This window comes from Globicephala melas, chromosome 14 (assembly GCF_963455315.2).
Source record: "Globicephala melas chromosome 14, mGloMel1.2, whole genome shotgun sequence".
In the NCBI taxonomy this organism is placed as follows: Eukaryota; Metazoa; Chordata; class Mammalia; order Artiodactyla; family Delphinidae; genus Globicephala; species Globicephala melas.
Window position 1 is genome coordinate 76,685,416 of NC_083327.1, and position 24,691 is coordinate 76,710,106.

General features: G+C 44.6%; 1 protein-coding gene across 2 annotated transcripts in view; it reads left to right on the top strand.

Annotated features, from left to right (window-relative positions):
- The window catches only part of SCAF8 (SR-related CTD associated factor 8), a 193,645-nt gene that overhangs the window by 144,847 nt on the left and 24,107 nt on the right, over positions 1–24,691 (top strand). The window lies entirely within an intron of this gene.

Consider the following 24,691-nt stretch of genomic DNA (forward strand, 5'->3'; position numbering starts at 1 on the left):
CCTACCGGCTGCCCTCTCACATTCTTCCCGCAGCCAGGCTCTGTTCCCCTCCTCATTCTAAGGCCCCTCACTCCCTTGCCTGGCCCCTAGGATTGTGACCTTGGCTGCGAACAGCCATAGCTGTTGTACAAACACACACACATCGCACACGGAGACACCCCCGACACACACCTGTTCCCATTGCTCTTAAGAATAAAACCCGGATCCCTAATGTGCCCTGCACTGGCCTGCAGTGACCTGCCTGTACCCTGCCTACCTCCCAGCCTCCCCCGGCCCTGAGCTCGAGCTGCGCTGGTGTCCTCCATCCTGCCAAGATGCCGTGCCCTGAGGGCTGTGTCAAGGCTTTCTTTTGAAGGCTCCCAGCTCATATATCAAACACTCAAACGTGCCCACATGCCACATTAGATATTTTTTGGTGCAAATAATATTTTAAAGGTTTCCGTATTTCAAATAATTTTGAGATGATTGAACTATGCGTGACTCCTTTCATTCGAATGCCTGTGATCTCTCAGCCATCTTGCACGTGCTTGAGGATCTGATCAAGTGAGAGTGTCTAAAGCCGCACATTTTCCCCAAACACAGTGAAAGGTTTATGACTCCTAGGCCCTGAGACAGCTGAGAGCGTGTTTTGTTTTATTTGCATTTTATTAAGCAGTAATGTCAACTTTGTAGTTTTCCTTTCATATTCGGGGGACAATGTCTTTTTTCAGGCCTCACACCTTTCTCTAACGTCCCCCCACCTCTCCCCACCTTGTCTGGCCAACTTCTGCTTCATCCTCAGATCTTGCCTCCATGTAAACTCCCCCTGGGGAGCCTTCCTGACCCTCCTTCTGGGTCAGCGCCTCCTGTCACGTCATCTCACAGCACTGAGTCACTTTCCTGCCGAGCACATCCTCTGACTTTCACTTCAGGACCATCTGTGTGACCTGCCCTTCAGGATTTCTTTCTAGCACCGCACAGACTATCCGTGCCACTTTCATGTGGACGTAAGCGGCCCTTACTCACAGTCTTGGGATAATCAGAGTTGGCCGTGTGAGCAGCAGCCAGGCTGCGTGGCATCTTCTTTTCACATTCACTGGGCTGCCATGCATTTACCTCCCGGCAGCTTTAAGAAGTCCCGCCATCTTTACAGAATCAACATGCTGGTGTGGGGAAGATGGGTGCAGTTTCCAGTAACAGAATGTAAATAAAGACCCTTGGCAGTTCAATGGTAGTGTTGTTATGGAACCAGACTGCTCGAGAGGTCGCGCAAGCAAATCTGTTCCAAGCCCCCCCACCCCGTCCTCTTCCATATCTTTCCCAATGGTCTGGGGACAGTGCGTAAGGCACACTGATCAAATTCACGGGGACTCTGACTCAGTGAGATCCTTCAGAAGATCTCAGTGAAAATCCAAATGACCTCAACGAGTTTATAAAATGTCCCCATAACACCGGCATGAAATTCCGTGGGATTAATGCCAGGTGGCTGGTCCCGCTGAAACCATTCTCCTTCCCCTCCTCCCAAAGGAAGAGGACAGGCAAGTGGCCGGCCAGAGGGGGTTGTGGGACCCCCTGGAGTGACTGACCCCCCCCCCATAGAGACTAGCCTCCTACCGACATGGGCTCGGCTCACCAGTGTTGGGGGCCGTCCTGTGAAAGGATGCGCCCACACCCCTCTGCCCCTCACACACACCTGGCTAGTGACACACACACAAGGAACAGCTCGTTTGTGGAATACTTCCTATGTACCAGGCTCCACACCAGGCCCTTTAGACACGTTTTCTTCCTTAATTCTCATAGCACATCTAGCATGTATTCTGTGCATGATGGCATTTAGAAAGGTAGGGTAACTCGAGTGCTTAATATCACAGCTGGTGGGGCTGCAGCTGAACCCCGTTTCTGTCTCCCTAGCTATCGACCTACCCAGCCAAGCACCAGGATCACCCAGACAGAGACTGAGAGAAGGACAGTAAACCTGTGGAGGTGTTTGGTTCCCCGCGCAGAGCCCGAGCAGGGCTTTCATGCACTCGGGCGGGTTCCCAGCCAGGATTAACCTGCTTCCTCTCCTGAGATATTTTGGCCTTATATTTCAGCAGACTGGTAAAGAAAATGAAGAATGTGTTGCTGGTAAAAGAAAACAATGTCCAAACCCAGTGAATCGTAGGAAGCCCCTTATCACTCTGGGGCCTCCTATTTCAGGATTGCTTGTAACGTGTCTTGCATCTCGAAGCTGCCTTGGCCAGACAGGGATGTAGCCCAGGAATTCCACCTGTGACTTTAGGCGCAGCAGTTCTTGAGGAAGATGTTCAGGGAGGTGGGAACCAAGAACCAGAGGTCTCCAGTGCGACGTCTGATCTCCTTCCTCTGGCGGGAAGGCAGGCTATTGGGGAGAGCATTTCACTAAAACCAAGAGAGCTGAAAAGTGGAGAGTTGAATGAGGTAGGTGGGGTGGAGGGAAGGGGAAGGACAAAATCCAAGTACCCGATGGGTCGTTTATTCAACCTTTAACAAATATTTATCAGGGCCTTGGGATACAGTCGTGAATAAACAAGCACCCTTCCTACATAGGACGTAGGTTCTGACGTATGAGCTACGTGCATGGTCTGTATGTTCTAAGGCAGAAAGCCACAAAGATGTGGCTAAAATAATTTCAGTTGTAATAAGTGCAATGATGAAAGTCAGAGTCTGAGGGAGAGAATTGGGGGCAGGGGAGGAGAGGAGATAAAAAGTACCGCCAAGGAAAACTCTTAAGAGGTGACATTTCGGCTGTGACTATAGTTCAGATTCGTTTCCAGGTGTGCCGGGCAGGCCCCGAGGAGATTAAGTGGGAGAATGTTATCATTCTAATCACATCACTTCTGCTGCCCTTCGAGGAAAAGATGGAAGAGGGCCCAGTGGGAGAGCAGCCCCAGGGCTCTCCTGAGGTCAAGGGGGCTACACAAAGATGAGAGAAGGAGAAGTGAGAGAAGAGGGTGCATGTTTTTGGAGACAGCCTCAGTAGGACTTCCCGGTGGGCTGGGAATAAGGGTGTGTGTGTGGGAGGGGGCGTGGTCAAAAGATTTCCGGCTGCATAGACAGGGAGCCGTTTTTTCTAGGTGGAGAAAGTAGCTGTCTAAGCAGAGGGGCCCTGGGGTGGCCGTATGGGGTCTTGGAGAGCCGGGGGGATGAGAGGGCAGGGAGCATGGTGGGTCCGCTGGTCAGGGGTGACGTCGGTGAGCAGCAGAGATGGAAATTGGTGTGAGGATTAATCAAATGCGGAGCGTGCGGTAAAGCCATCCGCACAGCGCTGGGAGCGTCGTGATGAGTCAGTAAACGGGAGCTGTCGTTCGTTTCACTAGGAACGGTCCAGATCCCTTGTAGGAGCCGGAACAGGATGGGCAGGATGGGAAAGGACAGGAGTGAGACCTGCAGGGCAAGGCTGGAGACACCCTATAAACGCCGTATGTCCTCTTGGGGTCACCAAGGGAAACCCAGAGAGCGGTGTCAGAAGGGAGTGGGTTTCCGCCCTGATAACCTGCGGGCGGGACGGGCACAGCCATCAGTCAGCCCTGGGAGGGTCGTGGGTCCTCAAGGTCAAGGGGTGGGCGAAGCCTCTGCTGTCTGACTTCTGACCGCAGAGCCTGGCCGGCTCCTGATACCCTTGGGTATGTGGCCCTGGCAGCAGCAAATCCCCTCCCTTGTGCTTATCCTCCTTCCCGTGGAGAAGGTCCCCTCCAGCCCCCATTGTTTCTGCTGTTCCCCTTTCCATCTGGTCCCCCCTTCACCTCCCCACGGGGTCCGGTCTGGCCCATCCACTCAGTCACGACGTGCTGAGAACACAACTCGGTGACGTGATGAGCAGATGAGAACCCGGGACCAAATGTTTTCCCGCCATCCCGATTCTTTCTGTGCCAAAACAAATACACTCAATTTTTAATTGTTCCCTGTTTCAAACTTATAAATGGAAAGGGGACCTCGATCTCAAGTCTGCTCTCTCAAACTAAGTCTCCACTGCCTTGAAGCAGGTGTCTGACCTGAATAGCTCTGTGGACTCAGACCTCGTAGGGAAGAACACTGATATTAGGAATCCATAGCGCCCGTCTTCTTATCAGAAAATGGGGGGAATTCTGTTGATCTATTTCATAGGATCTGAGCTGTAAGTATTGAGAGCTAATGTTTTTAAAAACTGGAACTTGGGATTTCCCAGGGGATGCTTTTAAACTCAGGCTGATTTAACGCAGACCCACATGTCCACACACACACACTCTCATTCCTTCATTTCAGACCACGCACATCTCCGCAAGGTTCACTGACCATCCTAACGAAAACAGCTCACGGTGGCCGTGACCTTGCAGAAACAAAGGTCAGAGCCGCAAGCTTTAAGTAGTGTGTTCCTGATTTTAAAAGCTGCCTGCTTATGACCTTCCTTTCTAAGTTTTCCATCGAGGACAAGTCAAGATTTGAAAAGATGTCACGGTGGGGCAGTTGGGAAATGCGATGCGTGGCTTCTGTTTTCACTGTGAGGACCTTCCCAGGCCTTCCTGGGTCCCAAGAGGCGGGTGGGAAAGGACACAGCCTGCCCCTGTCACAGCCCATCCTTCACAGGACAGGAAGCCCAGCCTGCCCCTGGGTCCCTGCTTCCCTGACACAACTGGAAGTCTCTCACCTTTAAAGCCTGGGGAACCAGGTGGGCCCAGGGGGTTTTGGTACCTGCTCTGAAGGGAGGGACATCGGGGGAGTCAGGGTGCCCCATATGGGCAACATCTCGTGCCCCTGGAAGGTTCTGAGCATCCTTCTTGCACGCCCGCTCCCCAAGTGAAGACTTCCGTGTTGAAGGCGCTTTGAAAGGCCAGCAGGTGAAACTAAAAAGAGGTTTTACAAAACCGTACCCGGGATGGGGGCATTTTCCTGATGTCCTTAGGGCGGCACGTCACACTTTTTTCCCATCTACTTAATGGCAAAGGGGAAAAAGTAAATCCCCATCCTCTGGAGGCCAAGGGCACAGCTGTGGTCATCACACACGTTGAAATAGCTTGTTTTATCCCAAAACTCCTGTGATCGTGAAAACATGTGCAAACTTTGCACTTTATTCCAGCAAGTAGGTTTGATTCAGTACACAAGTCATGGGTTGTACTGTGTCAAACTACCTAACTCTCCGACTACACCTCCCCTTGGTCTTTCACTTTAATCTGTTGGAAACCGATCATTATCCTCCTGCCTCTTGTTCCTTCTTGTTTTCCCCAGACGGTTCAAATCTTGCAGACTTCCCTGCTAGTTTCCCAGCTTTGTTTGCTGTTTGAGTATATGCGCAGAGGTGGAGACCAAAAACAGACAGACAAACGAAAATAAATAGGAGACTGACGAAGAAGTTCCCAACAGTGTCCCATTGGCAAGTTGCATCTGCAGAAGAGTGTGTGTCACCTCTGTTCTAATACCAGGCTGGGAGGTGGAGGGAGTTAAAGGAACTACAGCAGAAATTCCGGACAGAGTCTGTTCCTTCTACTTCTCAAGGATCACGTCAGAAAGCTCGTAAGAGCTTCGGGAGGAGACCCAGCGTAATACCCTTGTCAGTAAGTTTAGTTGAACCGTGAAAATCAGGCAGGTGACTTAACTGACTCTTCCGCTGAACTGACTGTGCTTGTCCAAGTATCCTCTGTACACTACCTTAAAGAAGTTCATTCATTGCTGTGTGAATTTAGCAGATGATGCCCCAAAGGAAGATGAAAAACCTAGGGAGAACATTAGTTTTCTTAGCTAGAGTAGGAAGTGTGCAGTAATCAGGAATGCAAGAAGCATCCTGGTGATTTCTTTTTTAAATGGTGTCCTGCCCTTCATCTAAGAGTCTTATAATAATGGAAGTAATGGGCCACTTAGCACCCAAGCACTTCCCGTGCCTTGCTAACGGTCCCCCTGCAGCCTGACACTTCATTCCCTTCACACCCCCTGAGGTGGACTCTCTTCTCACCCCCATTCGCAGATGGCTTAAGGGGATTTAAAGACTCCCCCGGACTCACACAGCTGCAGAGTGGCAGAGCCAGTCTCCATACCCTGGTCCCTCTGACTCAGGAGACGCACCTAAACCCACACCCGCCATCTCTCTCTCTGGAGAAAACTTGCCTTTCTGCAAGATAACGAACAGTATCTAAAACCAGAACTCTAGGACCACATTTATCTTTCTGGTTGTTAGTGTCTTTTATATTTAGGGCATGCATTTAGTGAGGCACTGTGTTTATTTTTCTGCCGGAGGTTATATGGTCTTCTGGGAATTAGAATTACTTATAATAAGAAGATATTTACTTCCATAATTTAGCCAACGTAGCTTTTGGATTAATTTTATTAGCTCCTGAAGCTGGAACTGTAACAACCAATTCATACAAACACAAAGTTTTCAGCATCTTTATAAAGGCTACCTCAAGAGGGAGCTCCTTGCAAGCCTTAGATTTATTCAGTTCTCTCAGTCCTGAAGCTTGATTATAAAACGTATTTTCAGAGAATGGATTGCAATCCTGTATGAGTGGAGAGGAAGTTCGCGGAAGAGGCTCAAGGGAACAAAACAGAAGTTTAGGAATTTGAATCCTTAGGTGGGTGGCCATGAAGATCCAGGGATTTAAATTTTATAAAAATTACTATCAAGAGAACTTAAAGAAGAACTTCTACAGTCTTTTAGTGTGTGGAATCGTAGCACTAGAGGGGCTCTTAAGAAGACAGGGAGAATTGTCGGGACTTCCCTGGCGGTCCAGTGGTTAAGACTCTGTGCTTCCACTGCAGGAGGTGTGGGTTCGATCCCTGGTCAGGAAGCTAAGATCCCACGTGCTGTGCGGCCAAAAAAAAGAAGAAGAAGAAGAAGAATTGTCTTTCCCTATTGATAAGGACTTTGGGGCGGGGGTGGGGGGTGGAGGTGCAGGATTCTCAACTCTGCTCAGTAACTGGTTGCGTAGTTTTCTGTACTGATACAGTATCGTGAAGCAAAGGGCACCAGGGCATTTGTTTTTGTTCTCTATGAAGTATTAGCTCTTCTGAAGAAAATACAGTGAGGCACAGTTAAAAGACAGAAAGGAAATGAGAATGGAAGTCTATTTAACCCAGAAAGAAATAAGAAAGGAGGCGCATCGGAATTTTTAAAAATCCAGGTGGGACCGACAGAAAACAAATCAGAGTAGCAGACTTAAATCCAACCACATCAGTAACTAACAGTAAATGGACATAAACGGAGTAAACGCTCTAATTTAAAGGCAGAGATTATTATTAAACTGGAGAAAAAGAAAGACCCAATGACATGCTGCCTTTAAATATAAATACAGGTAGATCAAAAGTAAAAAGATGGAGTAAATATGTCTTACAAACAGTATGCTTTAGAAAGCTGGAATAGCCAAATGAATGCAAGATAGAATAGATTTCAGGATGATGCATATTATCTGAGATAAAAGGGTCAATTCTCCAGGAACACATAACAACCATAAATCTGTAAATATCTGGTAACAGAGCTTAAAATATGCGAAGCAAATATCGACAGAATTTAAGGGAGTAACAGACAAATCTACAATCACAGGTAGAGGTTTTAACATCCCTCTGTCAGTAATTGATAGAACAACTAGAGAAAAAAGCATTTCCTTTCATCTAGATTGGCCATCCACCAGGGACTGAGCTGGCATCAGCCAGTGCGTGCTCTGCTCACGATGGGCTTTTATTTAATTTCCTTGGCTAATGAAGGAGCAGCTGTCTCTGTATCCTCTGTTGCCCAAAGGATGTCTCGAGATTGATTATAATTGCTGTGAGAGTGAACCTGAGGTCTTTACCTTGGCAAGTGAACTGGAGAGGTTTCCTCATCTCTTGTAGGTACCCTTGAGATCAACCCTGTAGTCTAGACAGGATGAGTTTCTAGCGCACAGAGTAAACTGCTTCTGCCCAAATAAGGTGAGGCCCCTTTCTCCAAGGAGCATTTTGTAACTGCTACAACACAAGACTCTCAGGGAAGTGGGGCTCCTTCAAGGGTCCTCATGTTCAATGTTTGCTGATGAGCCCTGCAGTTTGGGACTGGAGTTTTACCTCTACAGCTAAGTGACACTTAAAGACTCGTTCATTATCTTACAGCCACTTCAAGCCCAGACTGTGTTGTGCCGGGAACCACTTAACGGGATTATTGCAGGACGAGGAGCAATCTCACTCTCTGGGCTCCAGTCAGATCCCCCTCTCATCCTGCCACTTACCAATTCTCAGCCTAACCGTCTCCTAAGAAGAGAATTTTTCAATTTCCTGCAGTGATCGGAACTAACAGTTTTCCCAGCCTGCAGAAAGAATGGATTGAAAATTGTGGACGTGCAATTAGGATAATACAGAGCCGTTATTTAGGTTAAAACACCTTATGCTCCTGGATCACTTCAGATACGTGTGGTTGTAGAGCCTCGACTCCCTGGCCTGGCCTGAAAGTAATTCTTATTTTGAATTGAATTTTTTTTTAGTTCAGTTTAAGCTTTATTTTCTAAATTAAGGGCAGTTAGAAAGTAGAAGATCTGCTCTTATCCAACTCTGTGGTGACAATAAGTGCATTCAACCTCAAGTTGAACCAAGAAGCCAAATTAAAGAAATTGCACATGTTTGGTGGTAGGGAGAGAATATCCTAGATCAAAATTTTGTCAGGCAAAGGGAAATAGTCCTAAAGTGTATTTACTAAATAGGGAGCTGGTTTCCAATGGGTTTTCATCTATAGACCAATAACATACATTACGTAAAATCCTACCCAGAGCAGGAGAAAGTCAGAAAAACATTAGGGACTAATCCATGGAAAAGAGATGGGACTGAGTATTCAGGCTAGTCTATGAATCATTCAATCCCCTCTGCCCTGAGACACTCAGGTTCCCAAGTCACTTCTTTTATTTTTAGAATCAAGATTGTGATAAATGCGATATTTGTTTCTTTTGTACAGTACATTTTGCATCTATTGTTCTTTCTATCTGGTTTCCTCAGATAGGTGAGTAACTCTGCCTGATGCCAAAGAAAGCCTTTGTGTGCCCCTTCAATCCTTGCTGGTCCCATTGGTGGGTCCCCAAATGGAACATGGCATTTTTCCATTTTGTCTTTAGTGAAAGTAACAGACCATGAAAGACTTTTTGCTCCAGCCTCCTAAAAGGCCCTACCATTTTACCCTAACTTTTATTACTATTTAGATAATAAGGGGGAAGGGGGTGTTCATGGTATTGTTTCAGAAATATTCTGATAAATCATCTAAATTAGTTACTTTTCTTCTAATGGTTTAATGACATCTTCCAAAGGGGAGAAAGACATTCGGAGCCCATTTATTTTCATGTAATTGATGTAGGAAAGGGGGAAAAGGTGACACACTCTTTCTACTTTTTCCTTTGAGCACTTTAATCAAAAAAGAGCATAGGACTCAAGTCAAGTAGGTCACCAGTTATTAATTTTGTGCGCTTGGGCATGCAAGTCTCTTCTGAGCCTGTCCCCTTGTCTATAGACTGGGGGGCTCTGTTCTTTCCTGTTTGCCTCATGAAGCAGTGTGAGGAGAACACACTGCAGGGGAGAGGCTAAAACAGTGAGAGACCTCATGGACGATCCTTATTTACAAGTTTTCATTATAATTTGGAACTTTTCTTTTCACTTAATTATCCCTTCTCATTGCTAGTTTGTGCCCTAATCTCAGGCTGTTATTCCTACTGTGACATCTTCCTACTTTCCTTTTTTCTATTTGCTCATTCACTTGGCAGATCAGCTGTCGTGTTTTCCTCATTTACCATGTAACCCAGCTTCATTTTTTATTATTATTTTTTTAAATGGAAGTATAGTGGATTTACAATATTATATAAGTTTCAGGTGTAAAACATGGTGATTCACAATTTTTAAAGGTTATACTCCAGTTATAGTTATTATAAAATATTGGCCATATTCCCTGTGCTGTACAATATATCCTTGTAGCTTATTTGTTTTATTTTTTAATAGATATTTATTGGAGTATAATTGCTTCACAATACTGTGTTAGTTTCTGTTGCACAACAAAGAGAATCAGCCATATGCATACACATGTCCCCACATCCCCTCCCTCTTGAGCCTCCCTCCCACCCTCCCTATCCCACCCCTCTAGGTCATCGCAAAACACCGAGCTGATCTCCCTGTGCTATGCCGCTGCTTCCCACCAGCCAACTATGTTACATTTGGTAGTGTATATATGTCGATGCTACTCTCACTTTGCCCTAGCTTTGCCCTCCCACCCCATGTCCTCAAGTCCATTTTCTTTGTCTACTTCTTTATTCCCACCCTGCAACTAGGTTCATCAGTACCCTTTTTTTTTAGAGTCCATATATATGCGTTAGCATACGGTATTTGTTTTTCTCTTTCTGACTTACTTCACACTGTATGACAGACTCTAGGTCCATCCACCTCACTACAAATAACTCAATTTTGTTTCTTTCTGTGGCTGAGTAGTATTCCACTGTATATATGTGCCACATCTTTATCCATTCATCTGTCGATGGACATTTAGGTTGCTTCCATGTGCTGGCGATTGTAAACAGTGCTGCAGTGAACATTTTGGTACATGACTCTTTTTGAATTATGGTGTTCTCAGGGTATATGACCAGTAGTGAGATTGCTGGATCGTATGGTAGTTCTATTTTTAGTTTTTTAAGGAACCTCCATACTGTTTTCCATAGTGGTAGTATCAATTTACATTCCCACCAACAGGGCAGGAGGGTTCCCTTTTCACCACACCCTTTCCAGCATTTATTGTTTCTAGATTTTTTGATAATGGCCATTCTGACCGGTGTAAGTTGATACCTCATAGTAGTTTTGATTTGTATTTCTCTCATAATTAGTGATGTTGAGCATCTTTTCACGTGCCTCGTGGCCATAGGTATGTCTTCCTTGGTGAAATGTCTATTTAGGTCTGCCGCCCATTTTTTAATTGGATTGTTTGTTTTTTTGATATTGAGCTCCAAAATATACAATTTTGGAGATTAATCTTTTGTCTGTTGTTTCATTTGCAAATATTTTCTCCCATTCTGAGGGTTGTCTTTTTGATGGTTTCCTTTGCTGTGCAAAAGCTCTTAAGTTTCATTAGGTCCCATTTGTTTATTTTTGGTTTTATTTCCTTTACTCTAGGAGGTAGGTCATAAAGGATCTTGCTGTGGTTTATGTCAAAGAGTATTTTTCCTATGTTTTCCTCTAAGAGTTTTATAGTGTCTGGTCTTAAGTCTTAATCCATTTTGAGTTTATTTTTGTGTATGGTGTTAGGTAGTGTTCTAATTTCATTCTTTTACATGTGGCTGTCCAGTTTTCCCAGCACCACTTATTGAAGAGGCTATCTTTTCTCCATTGTATATTCTTGCCTCCTTTATCAAAGATAAGGTGACCATACATGTGTGGGTTTATCTCTGGACATTCTATCTTGTACCACTGATCTATATTTCTGTTTTTGTACCAGTACCATACTGTCTTGATTACTGTAGCTTTGTGGTATAGTTTGAAGTCAGGGAGCCTGATTCCTCCAACTCTGTTTTTCTTTCTCAAGATTGCTTTGGCTATTCGGGGTCTTTTGTGTTTCCATATGAATTGTAAAAATTTTTGCTCTAATTTTGTGAAAAATGCCATTGGTAATTTGATAGGGATTTTATTGAATCTGTAGATTGCTTTGGGTAGTATAGTCATTATCACAATATTGATTCTTCCAATCCAAGAACATGGTATATTTCTCCATCTGTTTATGTCATCTTTGATTTCTTTCTTCAGTGTTTTATAGTTTTCTGAGTACAAGTCTTTCACCTCCTTAGGCAGGTTTATTCCTAGGTATTTTATCCTTTTTGTTGCAATGGTAAATAGGAGTGTTTCCTTAATTTCTCTTTCTGATTTTTTGTTGGTGGTGTATAGGAATGCCAGAGATTTCTGTGCCTTAATTTTGTATCCTGCAACCTTACCAAATTCATTGATTAGTTCTAGTAGTTTTCTGGTGGCATCTTTAGGATTTTCCATGTATAGTATCATGTCATCTGCAAAGAGTGACAGCTTTACTCCTTCTTTTCCAATTTGTATTCTTTTTATTTCTTTTTCTTCTCTGATTGCTGTGGCTAGAACTTCCAAAACTATGTTGAATAAGAGTGGCAAGAGTGGACATCCTTGTCTTGTTCCTGATCTTAGCAGAAATGCTTTCAGTTTTTCACCATTGAATATTATGCTTGCTGTGGGTTTGTCATATATGGTCTGTATTATGTTGTCAGAGGTTCCGTCTCTGCCCATTTTCTGGAGAGTTTTTATGATAAATGGGTATTGAATTATGTCAAAAGCTTTTTCTACATCTATTGAGAAAATCATGTGGTTTTTATTCCTTAATTTGTTAATGTGGTGTATCACACTTATTGGTTTGCGTATATTGAAGAATCGTTGCATCTGTGGGATAAATCCCACTTGATCATGGTGTATGATCCTTTTAATGTGCTCTTGGATTCTGTTTGCTAGAATTTTGTTGAGGATTTTTGCATCTATGTTCATCAGTGATATTGGTCTATAATTTTCTTTTTTTGTGATATCTTTTTCTGGTTTTGGTATCAGGGTGATGGTGGCTTCGTAGAATGAATTTGGGAGTGTTTCTCCCTCTGCAATTTTTTGGAAGAGTTTGCGAAGGATTGGTGTTAGCTCTTGTCTAAAAGTTTGGTAGAATTTGCCTGTGAAGCCATGTCATCCTGGACTTTTGTTTGTTGGAAGATTTTTAATTATGGTTTCAATTTCATTACTTGTGATAGGTGTGTTTATATTTTCTAATTCTTCCTGGTTCAGTCTTGGAAAATTGTACCTTTCCAAGAATTTGTCCATTTCTTCATGGTTGTCCATTTTATTGGCATATAGTTGTTTGTAGTAGTCTCTTATCCTTTGTATTTCTGCAGTGTCAGTTGTGATTTCTCCTTTTTCATTTCTAATTTTATTGATTTGTGTCCTCTCCCTTGTAGTTTGTACCTCATAATCCCTTACCCCTATTCTACCCCTCCCCCTTCCCTATCCCCACTGGTAACCACTAGATTGTTCTTTACATCTGTTAGTCCGTTTCTTTTTTGTTATATTCACTAGTTTGTTTTGCTTTTTACATCCCACATATAAGTGATATCATACCATATTTGTCTTTCTCTGTCTGACTTATTTCACTTAGCATAATGCCCCCAAATCCATCCATGTTGTTGCAAATGGCAAAATGTCATTCTCTTTTTAAGGCTGAGTAGTATTCCATTTTGTGTGTGTGTGTGTGTGTGTGTGTGTGTCTCGCATCTTCTTTATTCATCCATCTATTGATGGACACTTAGACGCTTCCATCTATTCATCCATCTATTGATGGACACTTGGACGCTTCCATATCTTGGCCATTGTAAATAATGTTGCTATGAACATTGGGATGCATATATGTTTTAAATTAGTGTTTTAGTGTAACTAAGCTTTAAATACAAAATTTTTGTCTCCAAAACCATCTTTAAACATTTCACAATAACCTTCCTATCGGCTTCCTGTTTTAAGAGATGAGTTTTTGGGAATTCCCTGATGGTCCAGTGGTTAGGACTCCATGCTTCCACTGCAGGGGACCTGTGTTCAATCCCTGGTGGGGGAACTAAGATCCTGCAAGCCTCACGGTGTGGCCAAAGTAAAAAAGAAAAGGATGAATTCTCCACGTTTATTCTACAGTTTTGTAATCTTAACATTCTGTAGGTTTGCATCTGGTACTGAGTACCCAGGATGTACTCTCTGGTTGGGGACTTGACTGACTCATGACTTGAGAATGTTTCTTTCCCTGCTCCCTTTCCTGGGGGTGTTGGCTACCTCTGGCCTCACTCCATCCTCAGAGCTGCTTAGCAAGACTTCTGTCTTCAGCAAGCAACTAGCACCCACTGGGTTCCAAAGCTCCTTTTTTAAAAAATAAATTTATTTTATTTATTTATTTTTGGCTGCATTGGGTCTTCATTGCTGTGCGTGGGCTTTCTCTAGTTGCAGTGAGCAGGGGCTACTCTTTGTTGTGGTGTGCAGGCTTCTCATTGCGGTGGCTTCTCTTGTTGCAGAGCACGGGATCTAGGCGTGCGGGCTTCAGTAGTTGTGGCATGTGGGCTTCAGTAGTTGTGGCTCACGGGCTCCAGAGCACAGGCTCAGTAGTTGTGGCGCACAGGCTTAGTTGCTCCACAGCATGTGGGATCTTCCCGGACCAGGACTCAAGCCCATGTCCCCTTCATTGGCAGGCGGATTCTCAACCACTGCGCCACCAGGGAAGCCCCAAATGCAACTTCTTCTGTTGCTTTTTGTTTTGTTTTGTTCTTAGCTTCAGATGAAGGTCCCTTTGCAAAGAAGTTAACGCTTGATCTGTTGTAAGACATTGTGGAAAGTAGTATTATCCTACACTGCTCTTATACTCTAGTGTTTGAGGGTTGGTGGCCTGATTCTTCTTTTGAGGCTATGTCTCATTGATGTAATTCGAAAACAATTTTAAACCCACAGATTAAGAACATGTGTTTCTTCACGTCACATGTTAAGAGAGACTTTAATTCATTCTGAAATCTATACTGAAGAATATCTTAAAGCAAAATTGCAACTTTGCAGCTATACTAACTACAAATTAGATCGAGTAGGAGTACAGTGACCTGGAGAATCAGACCAGAGGCCCATCCAGCTAGAATTCTTCCTCCACAAAGACCTCCAGTTTTTTTATGGTTGTGCAGGAGGGTGGGTAGAATGGGGCATGTGATAAGGTGGAAAGATAGGTTTTCCTTCTCTGGTCTCCGTCTCAGAATGTCTGGAATGTTCTTCAAAGGTGGATCTGTCAGCATGACCTTTGCTAACTCCTTCTTGAATCCCTTTATATTTTATCTGCTCCCTCACGGGACATAAGTTTCATATTTTTATTATCTACAGTAGCACAGTACTTCCTCTTTTTGTCCTAAAATTACCTCTTTCAAGCTTTAAGGAGTGCCCTCTGCCTTTAGGATTTGGGAGCGATGATTCCATCTGCGTTTTCTCCCTTCAGTTCCACCCTATCCCAGAGGCTTTGATGGTATCTGCTCAGCCTTTGTTGTCAAGACTGAGAAAGCTAATTTGGGTTCAGAAAGTGGAAAATATTCAAAGGAGCCAAATAATTTTTGAGTCAGCGTTCAGTGGTCCTCATTGTTGCAATGCAGGAGCACATTGTGGCAACCGTTGACAAAGGGTTAAGCATCACAGACAGCCTTAATAGAAGTAAAAAAACAGGACCGATCCAAAACATATAACGTATACTCCAAAATAAGCCAGGCTCGCCCCTCTTAATGGGATAACTGCAGACATGCCAAATTCTACAGCTAGTCAGTTGTATACATATGGTAAAACTTTTCATACCATTCAACGTTTGCCTCAATATGATTTTAATTACGTACAGATTGGGTAGCTGGAAGAAAGCGCTGGAATTGAATAAAGTTAAACACAAGCCCTTTTATAAATGGCCCCAGTTTAGGTTAGAACGTATGCAAATGACTGCCGAGGACAGGGAGAGGAATGTGTGGTTTGGGGGAAACTCTGGGGGTGGGAGGTGTCTCATCCTCAACCTGGGGACCCTGTTGATCTGGAAGGAGAGAGTTTCCGGAAATGGTGATTATACTTCTTTTGAAGTTGGGACTTATGCTGATGCTTGTGCTTTTTTACTCAAATTCTTCCTGCCCCAGGACAGGGTTGTCTCTGCAAGATGAAATTGCTCTCTGGGCAAACGCCGCCTTCAGTTTGGAAGACCGTGGGGTTGCATACGGCAGATCGGTAGTTTTGAAACTTTTTTCCCCTAATGGTGCTTTCTTGGGCTGTGTTCCTCGTTTCTCTGAAGTTAATTTGACATAATGAATTCAAAGGTGGTGTTGTTTACTTCATTCAAGAAAAGAAATGGAAGCAAATTGTGCTTTATCTGGCCCTTGGCCGTGCCCGAGGAGAAAACCACGGCTCTGGAATGTGCGTTTCTCAAACTTTAACAACATAGCTTTGGTTTTCCTCATAACTTACCAGAATGGCTTTGACTTACTGAATATCTTTTGGGTCAGCCACTCTGAATTCCAGCTTCTCTTCTGTGAAATGAAGATACACCCCACAAAGCCAATTTACGGAGGCTTCAGGACCCGAAAGCTGGCCCATCACAGACCCTGCACACAGGGCTGCTGTGACCCCCAGAGGAGAAAAGATGGAGTTAGTATAATAAGGAGTAGAAATAACACCCGGATTTTTGGAGCCTCTTAGGATCACGTCAAACCATTTCAAGGAGGCGGCAAGCCTGTATTCTGTGCCTTTGCTGGTGAGATGGGAGGACCAGGAATTGAACCTGTTGCAGGAAGGGCCCGAGAGTGGGCTCCTGTCTAACACTCAGAAATGAATTGTCCAAGAAGACACAAGTACTGACCAAGCAAAAGACTTTATTGGGAAGGGGCGCCCGTGTGGAGGGCAGCAGGGTAGGGAACCCAGGGGAACCGCTCTGCCACGTGGCTCGCAGTCGCAGGTTGTATGGTAATGGTGTTAGTTTCCGGGTTGTCTCTGGCCAATCATCTTGCTTGGCCCATATTTGGTCTGAATCAGGGTACTTCCTGGTGGCTCATGCAATTCTCAGCCAAGATGGAGTCCAGCGGGAAGGGTCCTGGGCTGTTGGCAGGAGAGTATTATGGGCTGGCGTCTCCTCCCTCTTCTGGACCCCTCCCGATTTCTCCTGGTTGGTATTCGGCTGCAGCACCATGTTCCTTATCGGGATCTCCTGTTGTGAGACAGCTCATGCAAGCGGTTATCATGGTGCCTGGCCAAGGAGGGTGGTTTCAGTCAGCGGTTCCCTAACGAACCTATTAAAGGAGCAGGTTGAGGTCTGGATCAGGCATGGCAGGTTCTTCTCCCCCGGTATCCATGGAGAAGGAGGCAGAGTGAAGGGTCACGGGGAGGATGAGCTGCAGGACCCCAGTTGCTGGGGGGGAAACCACTGCCTTTGGCCAGGTGAGCAGCCGCGACTCCCACCTGCCCCCTGGCCCCCTGCTGATCTGGATGGCGGCCATGGCAGTGGGGAATGTCAGTGTCATGTTCAGCCCCCTGGCTTTGTATTTATGAATATTTGTATGCAGACGCTAATCTGCAGACATACACACTCTAGTCTAGTTTTCTATCGTTTGAGCTTCAGTTCAGTAACTTTTCTTGGAAAAGTCACCAGTTAGCCTAGTTGTGGGCTAATTAATTAATCAATTAATTAAAGTTCCTCTATAAGAACTATCTATGGAGTGAAATGTCTCACTCTGGGGGAAAAGGCAGGGCTATCAGTGAACTAAATGTGGCCTCCAGACTGTGAATTTCTTGAGGGCAACTTTCACATCTTACCCTCTTTTGTGGGATAAATGAAGACCAAATGAAAGACTCTATAATTAATTAATTTCACTTGGTGGAAATGGATTTTTTAATGGACTCTTTAATAATGTGTTCAGATATATAAAAATGACATCTACCAGTACTATGAGTTAGTTTTTCCACGTTTAGGAAGGAACAAAAGGAGGGAGAGAGGGAGGGACGGAGGGAGGGAAGAAGGAAGGTCATTTGTACTTAATTTCAAATATGGATTCCTCATTTCTTCTCGCATAGTTACTTCAGTAGCCTTAATATATTGGTTCCAGGCAAACTTTACCACTTCTAGAAGCCACTTCCATGGAGCCCAGATTCTTGGTTACCAAAATCAAAAGAGGCAAAAGATACTGGAGTTGGCTGCTGTACACAGCAGAGATCCACTGCAGCCCAAAGAATCAACCTGGTCCAGAGTGATGCAGTCCTTTCCCCATTGCTACCCCACTCCGTCCCCTGTTGAGACTGCAGCCCTTTGTGGCCTAGGATGAGCTCAGACACAAAGCAACCATCCTCCCCCACGCTAGGAAGCAGACAGGAGTGAGGCAGGGGCTTGGACAGCACACAAGGGGTGACTGATTTAAGTGGGGTTTGCCTCAGGCCCTTCGCTCTGAGGTGAGGGCCAGTTTTCCCTGGCTGACCTTGGCCGCTCTGCATTTAGTTCCTAATCCACTTGTGTGCCAAGTGGTAGTTGAGGAGCTAGAAAAGCCACAAGTCCTTATAACATAGGGGCTGCCCTCCAAGTAGTAGAAAGCACAGACATTTAAACAACGATTGCAGCACAATGTAAGAATTTGCTAGAGTAGAGGTATAAACCGAGAAGAGGCAGCCCTAAAAAAGAAGCTAATAGTTATGCCTGGGAGTATCAGGGAAGGCCTTACAGAGGTGGGGATATTGGGCAAAGTCTTGAAGGATGAATAGCGATTCACTGGGCAGAGGCTCAGGGAGGGCATTCCAAACACTGGAGATGAAGTAAAGATATGCAGGTATGAAAGAACCTGGCACATTTCTAAATAGCAAAAAATTCAACATAGTTGGAAAACAGGAAAAATGGGTGAGTGGGAATTCACTGAATATGAGACTGGTGCACCGGAGTGGGGCCACATTACAGTTATGATGGTTGATTATAATTATTTCTTTATACGTCTGTATCTCCTGCCCAGGTGTCTGCACCCCGAGGTCAGGGAATGGGTTTTACTGACTTTCTTCAGTCTTCCTGAATCCCACTGTGTTTTTAAGAGGGCCCAATGAATTTTCATTGAATGGATGCCTGAGTGGATGTTGGGCGGTATTGGAAGTTATTTTAGCCCAGGCTGATGAGCTGATTGGATTATAAACTGGTCCTACATCACAGCAATTTGTTTGGACTTTACCTCTTGGGGAATATAGAGCCATTAAACAAGAATGATCTAAAGCTATCTGTGTTTGAGGAGGTAAATCTGGCTATAATGTGACAGATTCATTGGGAGAGACTGGAAGTTGGAAGGCCAGTTAGAAGACTACTGTAATGATCTGGAGGAAATGTTAGAAGGCCTGAGAGTGTGGAGACTTGAGAAATATTTATAAAGCAGCGTTAACATCTAGCCCAATTTTTGGTGACCAGTGGAATGGGAGGGGGAAATCAAAGATCACTTTTGACTCAAGTGAAACTAAGTCTGACTTTCAAGTGGATTTATATTCAGAGATGAAAAGGAAAGGAGTTCCTAACACTTGGGCACTAAGCATAATTAACTTATTGATGTTGGTTTAGAACAATGAAACTAAGAGTTGACTAACCAATAAGATTTATGTGGACATAGGATAGAAGCAACTGATTTATATAGAATATGTAATGTACATATTCATTTTGTAATATAAATAATATGCAAATACACAAGGAAAGAGTGTGTTCTGACATCACAAGTATAATCAGGGCTGCCACGTGTGGCCTCACAGGTTGTGCACTGCACAAATCTAAGAAGCAGCACTTGTAATAGCAACAGGTCACCCTGTAAAGCTACTGTATGTCCCTCTTGGCCTTCAGCTCGAAGCATTCACGGACTGTTGCTTTTAGCCACAAAGGAAGGTGTTTAGGATGGGAACTTGATAGACTTGCAAGGTTAAATCATCTGACGGGAGCCCTCCTATAGCCAGGTCATTAGTATTAGATGTATGTTGGGTAGGGGGTGTCTTTTCATGTTAAAAATGAGAGAAGTTTTTCTCCCTTTAAAGGACTTAGATTATGCTCTTATCCTGCCTTCTGACAGCAACGGGAGAATCCAGCGTTTCGTTAGTGGTGATGTTTTAAGGCCTCCTAGTGTGTAATGTGTCCCTTGCCGTGGTGCTGGGCGTTTCTGCATCTTGTTCAGAGTGAGTAATGCAGAAAGCCACGTAAATTCAGCCTTTAGAAGGAACGGACTCACGGAAGCAGATGAAGAGAATATAGTTCCATATATTCTTTCACAACAATCACATGTTGCTTTAAAATTGGTGTGGATTTTGCTCACATGCTTCAGGGGAAATAGCTTCCAAAGGCAACAGACCACAGTGTAGCTTAGGCTTGCTCTCCGCTGTGGCATGGCCTGCCATGGCTGGGGTAAACCGTCACAGAGCTTCTCAGCAGACAGAGACTCAGTCCGGGGGATGCAGGAGGCTCTGCAGAACGTGTCAGAGAAGAGCATCTTCTTACATGTCAGACTGCCAAGGGCTCACGGAAGGGAAGGCAGCCCAGACGACTGCATTGTAGACAATCTCCAGATACTCAGGCACTGGGGACCCAGTTGCCGAACTGTGGCCTGGCCTGGGGCCTGGGCACAGCGCAGGTAGTGTACAAGGATCTGTGCTTCCTCACACTTATTCATCTCGTGGAAGCATGTCAGGCTGGCTCCTCCAGGGCCCTGCATTTATTTTAAAGAATGTTAGAAAGGAAATAGATCGCTTACCATCTTCCTCCCTCTTTGGGCGTGTTTATTGTGATTGGAAATCATTCTCGGCCACGTGGTTGTAGCTCTCACCCCACTCTCTGTGCTCCTAGGTTAAACAGCCCTCTGTGCAAATAAACAGAAAAGGGAGAACTGTTTTATTCAGCTACAGAAAAAGGAGCGAAGTGAGAGCCTGGAGAGCTGGGAGGGTTCAGCATGGCTTGTGTCCTCTGCTTGTGCTTTTCCCCCCGCCCGCAGAGCCAGGACAAGAGGCACAGAACAGGCCTTCGCCAGCGCTGGCTGGGAGCCCGGACCCAGGTGTTCGGCAGTGAACGGGACGCCGGCCCCGGATTGGTGTTTGCTAGAATTTACCTGGGGATTATCTTGACTATTCCTGGTGGGGGAGGAGATCGGGCGCTGCTCCGAACTTGATTAAAACCTGAAAGCAAGAAATAAAGCTGAAGATACTTTTGGATACCATCTATTTAAAAATTTCGTTCCAAAGCCAATAAAACCTCCAGCTGTTGGTACAATCGATTAGACTTACTTGCCATCGAAATCATTTTGAACACACTCTTAGAAGGAGCCCGATACTACCTAAGACCCCTCAGTGACTGACACAGGTACTCTGCACCAGAGCCCCTCAAAACGCGGCATTTGTATAACAAAGGAAGGGAAGTAGGCTTAAATTGTCATCCTTTTCGTCTTACCAGGCCTGGAAATAACAGTTGATTATTATATTGTTAGTTCCCTATTTCAAGCAAATGATTTCGTTATGGAAATCCCCCTTTAGTTTAAAAGAGAAAAAAGGGAATTCTCTGGTGCTCCAGTGATTAGGACTTCATGCTCTCATTCCAGGGGCCTGGGTTCAATCCCTGGGCGGGGAATTAAGATCCCATAAGCCGTGGCCCCCCCAAAAAAGGACTTTCTCCCCATGGATGGGGCTGGTACCATCAGAGTCCTCTTCCTGCCCCCACCCCCTGAAAAACCCTCCACAGATACAGAAAACCACACAAATCGAGTGTGTGGCTTAATGAATCACCAAAGCCCAGAAATAGAACTGAACTGCTGCATCCCCCCAGCCCCTCCTGTGGTGACCACGTTCCTGTGTTTAACTTTTAATAGTTTTATCACTCAGCTGTGCTTCATCTCTAGATTCAAAAGTTTAATTTGCCTGTCTAAAAATATTTAATATACCTTTTAATACTCTTAAAAACTGTAGATACTTCCTCTAACTCCTTATAATTTACCTACTGCATGACCTTTAAGTAGGACTTAAAGTATCTAAGTTAAATTCTACCAGCCACACACTCGCTCACAAGTTACCTTGTGTTAGATATAATTTTGAGACTTTTTTTTTTTTTGCAAACATAGTGATAACACCTAATTTTAATTGAAACATGGTAAAACCTAAAGCTAGAAATAATTTAAAAGGCTAAGAAGCCAAAAAACTTCTTTTGAATCTAGACGAGCAATGGAAAGGTTGAAGCTGTCTGGCTGATGTTCAAGGAGAGCTTTTCATTCTCTGATACCATTTTGTGATGTGTGTGCTTATATATAATCATTACATTACATATGATCATCTCTCTTCTGGACAAAGAAGGGAAATCAGCTATGGCTCTGTAAGAAAAAGCAAACCCAAAACCAAAATCACGAGCAAGCTGAGAAGTTAAAGTGCAAGGGCTCTGGTGTGCCAGGGGTCTGCCTTTCTGTTCTGGTTCTGCCATCACGTGATGCTGGCAAGGCATCCGCTTCTCCGTCTGTACGGTGAAGATCATATTTATTAATCAGAGTCCATCCAGGGCCTTCCCTGGTGGTCCAGTAGTAAAGAATCTGCCTTCCAGTGCAGGGGACGCGGGTTCGATCCCTGGTCGGGGAACTAAGATCCCACATGCCGTGGGGCAACTAAGCCTGCGTGCCACAACTACTGAGCTTGCGTGCCTCAACTAGAGAGACCGCATGCCACAAATTACAGAGCCCAGGCGCCCTGGAGCCCACACGCCACAACTAGAGAGAGAAAAAAAAAACCAAAAATGCATGCCACAACTAGAGAGAAGCCCACACGCCGCAACTAAGACCAGACACAGCCAAAAAAATAAAGAAAAATAAATAAATAAAACTTAAAAAGTCCATCCATACTTCTGTTATGAAGGATGATTACTTATTAAACTCTCTGCCTTATTATTATTATTATTATTATTATTTTTTTTTGCGGTATGTGGGCCTCTCACTGTTGTGGCCTCTCCCGTTGCAGAGCACAGGCTCCGGACGTGCAGGCTCGGCGGCCATGGCTCACGGGCCCTGCCGCTCCACGGCATGTGGGATCTCCCTGGACCGGGGCATGAACCCGTGTCCCCTGCATCGGCAGGCGGACTCTCAACCACTGCACCACCAGGGAAGCCCTCTGCCTTATTATTAATCTTGATTCTTGAAAATGTTAAACCTGAGTCCTTGGTGTAAAAATAAAAAGGTGTGAAAAACAGCATACTCAGGATCCATCAGATATGATTTCATTTACTTGTGGGTACTAATACTTTATATTTTTTACCTGATAATAGCTTATTAGCATTGATAATAATAATGATAATAATAACTAAAATGGCGAATACTTGCAGAATAACATTTAGTTCATGCAGTGCTTTCATATGAACTATCTCTGTTTTAATAGAATAAAAAAATCCTACCCTAATTATTTCTCCTGCTTTCAACATGTGCTAGTATTCTCTCCTCAGCCAGTAGTGAAGAGGAACTTATTAAAGACGCAGGTGATGGGTGAAGAAACATAAAACATAAACATCTATTCATTGCTCTTCTATACATTTCTGGGGCTGTTTATTTTGTATAGTACCCAGTGCTTGTCATCATCACGTAAGTCTGTGCCACAAAAAAATATGGGTTAAATAATGGATAAGATAATTAATTTGACATTATCTCATGTCATTGCTTGTTAAAAAATAACTATGCAATAACCAAGTCACCAAAATGACACAGTGAACTTAGCTGCCGCCCTGAGCTAGGTCTTACTGCATAGTCTCTTAAACCCACATCAGAGAGGCTTACAGCATGAGTCACTCAGGTTACTCTACAGGAAGATCTTTTTTCTCTCACCTTGAGTCCATACTCAGACACCTGAGAAAGTATCTCCGCGTGGCCATCCAGTGGACTGCCACAAATCCTCAACCTGTAAGCATGGTATCTAGAATATGTCCGAAGGAAGTTGTGTTCAAAGAAAAGAAAACTGAGTTAACTGTTTTATCCTGCTAAGGAAGGTCGCAGTAACCTGTCATCCCAAAGGAGGCGCTGTTCTTGAGATTAAGATCATTTAAAGGAGCCCACATCTGGCTCCCTGGCTTCCACCTTCCGCACTCCGGAGGCTCTCCTACACTCTCTTCACAGTGGGATGCTGGGAATTGAGAGGCCTTCCAGCAGCTTCCACAGTTCTAGCAATTCGGGCTAGATTGGGGTTCCATCTCCTTGAGGTTTAATCCCCTCTTCTTGAGTCTGACTCCATTGGTGTCATTGTGCCTTTTGTGGCTTCATGGCTGCCACCTTTCCCAGACTGGGGGAGAAGGGCCCCTACTCTGTTTTCCTCTCTAGTCCTGGAAATTTCACCCCAGCCCTTCTCAAGCTCTTCCTAGCTTTGAGCATTAGATGTGGGCATCCCATCCTTAAGAGGTTTGTCTTTGGTGAGGAACCAAAATTGTCCCCAGCTTCCTCTGGAGCTAAGTGCAAATTCATCTGCAGGCGGACGCTCCCTCCTGTGCGCGCTTACCATTACGCATGACCTCCTAACACAGCGCTTGTCACTTTGCTCTATAACTTGACGGCTTTCACAATTTTTTCCACCATCACCTACAAAAGGAAATATATTTTCCATTGCAAATCAATGCACACAGACGTATATATATGATTGATGCAGAGATATAGACATATATCCATGTGAGTTGCCTCACCTTTACGCCATGCTCTCTGATATTTTCCATTCTGTGCTGTTCTGTTCTACTTTGTTCATTTATTTATTCTGAGTGCTGTTCAAGACCCACTAAACTGGCTTCATGATCTTCTATCTAACTGGGCTACAAGCCGCTGTTGGAACAACATAGCTCTGATTAACTTGCTTGACTCCCCGCTGCCCCATCCCTGCTAGACTGTGACCTCACTGTGGGCAGGAGGCGGGGCTTATCCATTTCTCCTTTGTAGACTGACCACCCGCCTTGGTGCCTGGCAGGTAGCAGATGCTCAGGTAAATACTAGTTGAACCAAGGAACCCAGCCTCGTTTGTAAAATGTGTGAAATGGAGAGGTGCCCAGGCATACCTGTGGGACAGTTGTGAGAACAGAATGAGATCATGTATTTAAAGCAGAGAACACAGGGCCTAGTGCCAACAGATGTTCAATTAACACATGTTTCTTTCTGGTTTTCTCCAACTGGCTCACCCTTTAATTGATGAGCTGAACTGCGCTGCACTTTCTTTAACTAATGAAAGG